The 6,295-nt window shown below is 44.6% G+C and overlaps 1 pseudogene; it reads right to left on the bottom strand.

Moving 5' to 3' along the window:
* Positions 1–580: 580 nt before the first annotated feature.
* Positions 581–4,003, bottom strand: LOC116094874 (annotated as a pseudogene).
* Between the last annotated feature and the right edge of the window lie 2,292 nt (positions 4,004–6,295).

Here is a 6,295-nt window from a genome sequence, read left to right as displayed (position 1 = left end):
TTCCTAATGGCCTCTTCTGTCCTTACAACTACCAGAGGACGTGTGTGTTCGTTTCCTTTTACAGGTGAGGAATCTGCAGTTCCAAGAACTCCAGCTGGAAAAATGAAAATTCCAGACATTATCTTCATTTCGTTGTATCGTATGAGACACACATAATCAGAACCCTACTGAAAACATTGCCATGAGTGTCCCTGTAATATAGCAGTCCTTCCTCCCATCCATTTATCCCTGGAATGACTTTAGTCTCAAGAATGTGACAAATCATACTTTTCTCTGAAGAGCCTTGTTCAGCACTCATTGTCTAACTCACCCTCTATTTTTTTCCTTTACACCTGAAGTGATAGAATGTGCCACTGAGAGATGAGTAGACAAGACACAACTAACATCTTTCCCTAAGCCCCAGTAATTTCCAATCTACAAACTCTGGTAGATGAAAATCACGTGGACCTTTCCCAATGAGTTACATGGTATAAAGTCTGAATGCAAACCTTTTTTGTATTTTCAATGTTCAGTTTCCTTTAATGACCCCCAACTCCCTTGAAGGGTAGGTGCAGGCAGCTAGGCGATTGACAGTACATCTTCACTTGAAGATCTTGCCTTGATTGATGGCTTTGCCTACCCGGTGGATCGCCGCCTCCCAGGAAAAGTACTCTCACACTAGGGTCTCCTTGCTACCAGGATCCAGTTTTCACTATGCATACTACACATAGTCCACTTGCCAATCTGGATTCAGCAGAAAGGCAAGCTCTTGGCCTCAGAAGACCCAAACTCCAGAAATGGAGCTGCTGTTGTTGGTTCCAAAGAGGATAACCCTAGCAAAGGCACTCTTCTTCAGTTTGTCCAATGGCCGAAACATTCCCTGGATGAGGTTACAACTCATGAAGGTCTGGGGGAGCTCTTCGGGGGAAGCGGTACTCAGCATACTACAGGAACCAGCAATCTTTATCAAAGAGCTCCCCAAAATAAGGCAGTGCCACACAGAGGATGTCCTCAAGAGTACTTACCCTTGCTTAAATTCATCCAACACAAAGGTACTCTTGGGCAGGTGAGTGAAAGGGTCTTCGGCCGTGGGCTCAGCCGCCAATACCTGCTCATCCATCTCTTCCTCTGAAGCTGGGGCAGCGGCTTTTCTTCCTCTTTCGACTCAGCCTGGGGCTTCTGTTTCTCTTCTCGTGAAGGCTTTTCTTTCCTTGGTATCCTCTTTAGGCAGGCTCTCTGCAAACTTCTTAGCATCAAACTGTGTCATTTTCTCATACAGCTTCAGCTCCCCTAAGATAGCCCTGAACTAGGGCTGGTTAATGGAGGTAAGGAACCATCAATTAGTATTGGGGAAGGCCTGGTGAAAAGAAGGCTCTAAGACCTGTTTAGACAGCCACACCGGGTGTAGACCACTAAGATATCAGCCAGTGTCACTCGCTAACCCACCAGAAAAGTCCGTGTCGTCAAATGAGTGTCTAGCAGCCCCCAGGATTCGCTTCACCTCCTCTTTTGCATTTTCAGTGGCCCGTTTGTTGTGGTGCATAATGCCCAAGGTGGGGAACACCCAGGTGCTAGCTGGAAGAATGATGTTACTGTCAGCAAAGCTCACCCACTGCACCACCTGAGCTGCTGCCTCTGGCGCACTTCCCCGGATCTCCTTGTTACTTACATAATAGGCGACGGCATTGCTCTCCAACACACAGAATCCATCATCACCCTCAAATGCTGGAGCCTTTCCGCCGGAAATTTTCAGAGAAATTCAGGAGTGCGTTTGGCTTGGCCAAAGTGGAAGTGGAGTAGTGCTGAGAGCATGCAGACCTGAGCCCCCCCGCTGTACTGAGCAGTGCTGAGGGCTGCAAAGTAAGCCACAAGAGGGTAAGCCTTTCCTTTAAGCAGAACTCTTAGAAATTGGAGGAACGGCTGAAGGAAGGGAGAAAGAGTGGAAGACCTAGATTCTAATTAACTTCTCGTCTAATTAACTGTGCCACCATTCCTCTGTGGATGCGATGGAGACTCGAAGATAAAAGGACCGAGTGGAACATGGCAGTGGTCCAGTTCTAGCAAGTTCACGGGATCACCTTCATTCCTGAGGTTTTTAAAGAACAAAAAAGTTATTACAGGAACATGATTTGGCATTTGAGAAAGGAAAATGTGGCTTTTGTACATGTCAGCTGGGTATGTTTGCTCTCCACAACAAATAGTGTTTTGATAGATCAGTCCACTCTTTCTCCTTATCTACGGGACCCTTTTCTGAGATGCTTGGTGGCTCACCACTGGGTGGGTGAAGAGGACCCCATCAGTACTTCGAGTGGGTTTCTTGGTTGTTTTTGATCATCATTCATGGCTGTTGCTGGCCCAAAACAGAGCTTCAGTCTGACTTTAGTTTCTTCCAGGTCTTTCAGTTTATGGATTCTTCAGCTGAGTGATTATCCTAGCCCGATGATCTTTTTAATCTCCCAATGTTTTCCTCCATCATAGTGAAACTCTGTTCCAAACAGTCTACATTTTGAGCTGGTGATAGCCTTCTCTTGAAATCCTCATTCTGGTGTATTTTCTTACTCTCCTCTTAACCTACACCCCCATGTTTTAAATTCTAGGACACAGAGCTGATTCAGCCTGCACTTCATTCTTCCACTTATGTCTCCTTCCATTCCTTCTCCTGGCATGGTTAGACATCCCGCATAATACCATGACCCAGACAATCTATAGAAGAAAGAGTTTATTTTGATTTCTGATTCCAGAAAGATAAAAGTCCATCAGGGACTCTGTCTCTGGAGAGGCATAGCAGCAAGTGGTAGGCATGCTGATGGGCGAGGAGGCTGAGAACTTACATTCTCAACTGGAAAGCAGAGGGCAAACTGGGAGTAGTATAAGACTTGTATCCTCAAAGGCTGCTCCCAGTGCCATCTCCTTGAAGTAAGGTACCTCTGAGACCTCCCAAAGCTGTGCCACAAATGGGGAACAAGTGTTCAATTACTCTGAAAGACATTTCTTGTTCAACTGACCATGGTGTCTGTGTATCGACATGTTTGTATTTATGTATGTGTGTTTATGTCTGTCTGAATGTGTGTTTATATGTATGTGCATATGTATTTACACACATGTGTTTATGTATTGTTTATATCCATATGTATTTGTACATATATATGTATTTGTGTATACATATTTTTGTATAGCTGTGTGTTTGTTTATAGGTGTGTATATATGCATATAGGTATATATATATATATTTGCCTCTGTGTGTGTTTGGTGCAAAATGGGGGCAACCAGGATGCTTTGCTGAGGCACAGGCAAGGAGTTCCAAGTAGACAGAGAAATCACAAGGATGGTGTACATTTGAAGGAAGAGTGAGGTTCAGTGTCGTCAGATCCGAGGGAAGGCTTCTTAATCCAGGGTGCTGTGGTCTACATGTAAAATATCTCTCACAGTCTCATATTGTTGAATGCTTGGCCCCTAGATGGTTGTGCTATTTGGGAAGGTGGTGAAACCTTTAGGACGTAGTCTTGCTGTAAGAAGAGGGTCACTGGGTGGAGTCCGGGAAGCATTATAGCTGGGATCTTTCCATTCCCTTTCCCTTACTTGACTATGAGTGTAATGTAACAAATTAACCTCCTGCTCCTGCTACTATTCCTCTCCTCCTGATGCCCTGTCTTCTCTGCCGTGATATAGTGTCTCCCTTCAGAACCATGAAACAAAATAAAGGCTGTCTCCCTTCAGCCGCGCCCTGCTGTATTTTATTACAGCAACAAAACAGTAACTAAAACTGTGGCTGTGTTTTACAGCTGTCTCCCAGGATGCTAAATGACCCACCCAGAGAATGGTGGTTGTGATATCTAATCATCAAGAGCCATGCACACAAGTCTGACACCATTTCTAAAGGCCTATATAAAGGGTAGAATTGGGGGACTTGGTTAAACGTGGTAAGAATGACTTCATTCGGTGTCATTACCACAGCTGCGTGAACCACTGCCATATCTGTTTTGCAAAGACAGAGAAATAGAAAGGACTCACCTTCTAGATCCATGGGCCCAGCTAGAATTTTATAGTTAGGAAATAGGGTGGGGGTCAAAGAATAGAAGATCACTAAAAATAACACTAAGGGGAAGAAAATTGGGGCTGAATCTATCTAAAGGCAATCTTGCTGAGGACAGTCGCAGCAATTAGATGCTTTTTCAGGAATGATGGGGACATCAATCTGATCAAGAATGGAAGATACTCAGATAATAAAGGTGATCTGATCTAAGAGAGCAGGCTGATGTGCTCTTATTAACTAGACTTAAAAGCATTTTCGCTAAAACTGAATTTTATGATGATATACTAACAACAAGTATAGAGGACAACTTAAGAACATAACGCGATGGTGGACTAGCATGCCAAAAGCCCTGACTGGAATCCCCAGCATTTCATAAACTAGTCATGTAGATGCCTAATGGTAGCCCCAGACCTGGAGCTACAGTTAGGCAGAAGCATTAGAGAAGTTCAAGGTCACTGCAGATCCTATAGTGATGAGTTTGAGGCTAGTCTAGGGTGCACGAGACCCTGCCTCAAAACAAAATAAACCAAACACTGCAACCCCAAGCTAAAGTGTTCAACTGAAGGATCTCTTTGTCATCTTTGTGGAAGGTACCAGCCTCCTGATGTGAGAGAGTCTAGAAAGACCTGTTGACCAGGATATTGGTGTCTTGGTAGTATTCACTGGAAACTACTGGAGTCTCAGAGTGTGAAATGACAGAATTTAATTAAGAGTGCCTAAGATAATACAAAAGCTATTTTTTTCCTCTGGCTGTGAACAGCTTGTATGTGCAGAGAAGAAGGTATTGCAATGATCCTCCAAAGTCAGAGACGACAAATTATTCTGACTTAACTAGAGAAGTACTTCATGGAGCGAGGTGAGATGAGCATGGAGCAAAGTGAGCAATTGGATGCAGGGCTCCAGGGGAACGAGTGAATCAGGGAGGGGCTAGTCTTCAGGGAAGAGCTTAGAGTTCAGTCTTGAGTCTGAATGTTGGGGCTGAGTAGCCTACACGGACAACTTTGGCTTCCAGTACCTACTAAGGGCTGTGACTGCCAAGGGAATGTCAGGGACACCATGTGAGAGAATACTTTGTTTATTTGATTGCTTTACTTGGTTAGGGTCTGAAGTATACATGTCTGACCTCAAACTTCCTATGTAACCTTGAACTTCTGATCCTTCTGCCTTTACCTTCTGAGTTCTGAAAATTCTGATTTTGGCCACCACACTGTGTGTGGTGCTGAGGACGAGATTTGTGTATGCTAATCCCCAACCCCAACCTTTAAGGCTAGCCTTTAAGTTTACACAACCCTTAAATTCCCCTTAGTCATTTCTTTTCTTTCCTTTATTTTTTTTTAAAGACAGTTAACAGTTGGTTGTCATCATGGGAGTGCAGGTCAACTCCTAAATTGAGATTAGTCTGTTCAATTAGTGCAGGGACTGAGCTTTTAAATAAAATATTAGGTAATGGATGTACCAGGAACAAACTAAAGAAAAAAATGCAAGCTTTTCTTAATGATCTCAGTTTTATCCTCGAGTGTCTCCCACTGAAAGAAGGTCATGGGGCCACAGGACCTAGCATGGTAGGGCAAGAATCCGGCTTTGCTGTTCCTGGTTCCAAATTGTTCCCCTAAGTAAACTGAATCACATCGCAAGCCGGTCTCCTCACTGAAGGCTGCACAAGAGCTTCGTGTACCTTTTTAAAAGGCAGGAGGTGCCACATAGCCTTTCAAAGTGCTAACAGCCTGCTCTCTACAGCCATCTGTGTTGGCGGGCCCTGAGGAGTGGAGCAGAACAGGCCCAGCTGGAGCAGGGCAGACCCGAAGGTGGGGGGAGATTTGTGGGAACTGGTGAAGGCATGTTCTGTCCACGTGGGAGCCAAACCCAGTCCAAAGAGATTTCCATCACACGTCTTTCTTTCCTTTGCCTGTGTTGATACATTTCATTCTGAAAGCAGCCAGACAGATTTTAATGGGTGTTTTCATAGAGCGAGTTCCTGAACCCTACAGGGATGGAAAATGAACACAAACAGGAATATGTTGGGAAGATAGAACAGGGAAGACTTCTGTGGCTCCCTGAGCCAGTACAAATGCCCGTTTAATTAGAAAAATCAGTCTTGACTGTCCAGGTGACAGACCAGAATCCTCTGTTGGAGGTGAGAGAGTCCAGTCATGTTGAGATAATTTTTCCCATTACTAAGAGGCGGCCGAATGTACGTCTCTAAGCCGTTTGGCATGAAGAACTTGTTAAAAACCCTCCACATTCCTCTCCTCTTGTTAATTGAATCTCGGCGAAGCGGGGGGG

The sequence above is a fragment of the Mastomys coucha genome, unplaced genomic scaffold (genome assembly GCF_008632895.1).
Source record: "Mastomys coucha isolate ucsf_1 unplaced genomic scaffold, UCSF_Mcou_1 pScaffold17, whole genome shotgun sequence".
NCBI lineage: Eukaryota > Metazoa > Chordata > Mammalia > Rodentia > Muridae > Mastomys > Mastomys coucha.
This window is presented reverse-complemented; position numbering and strand designations above follow the sequence as displayed.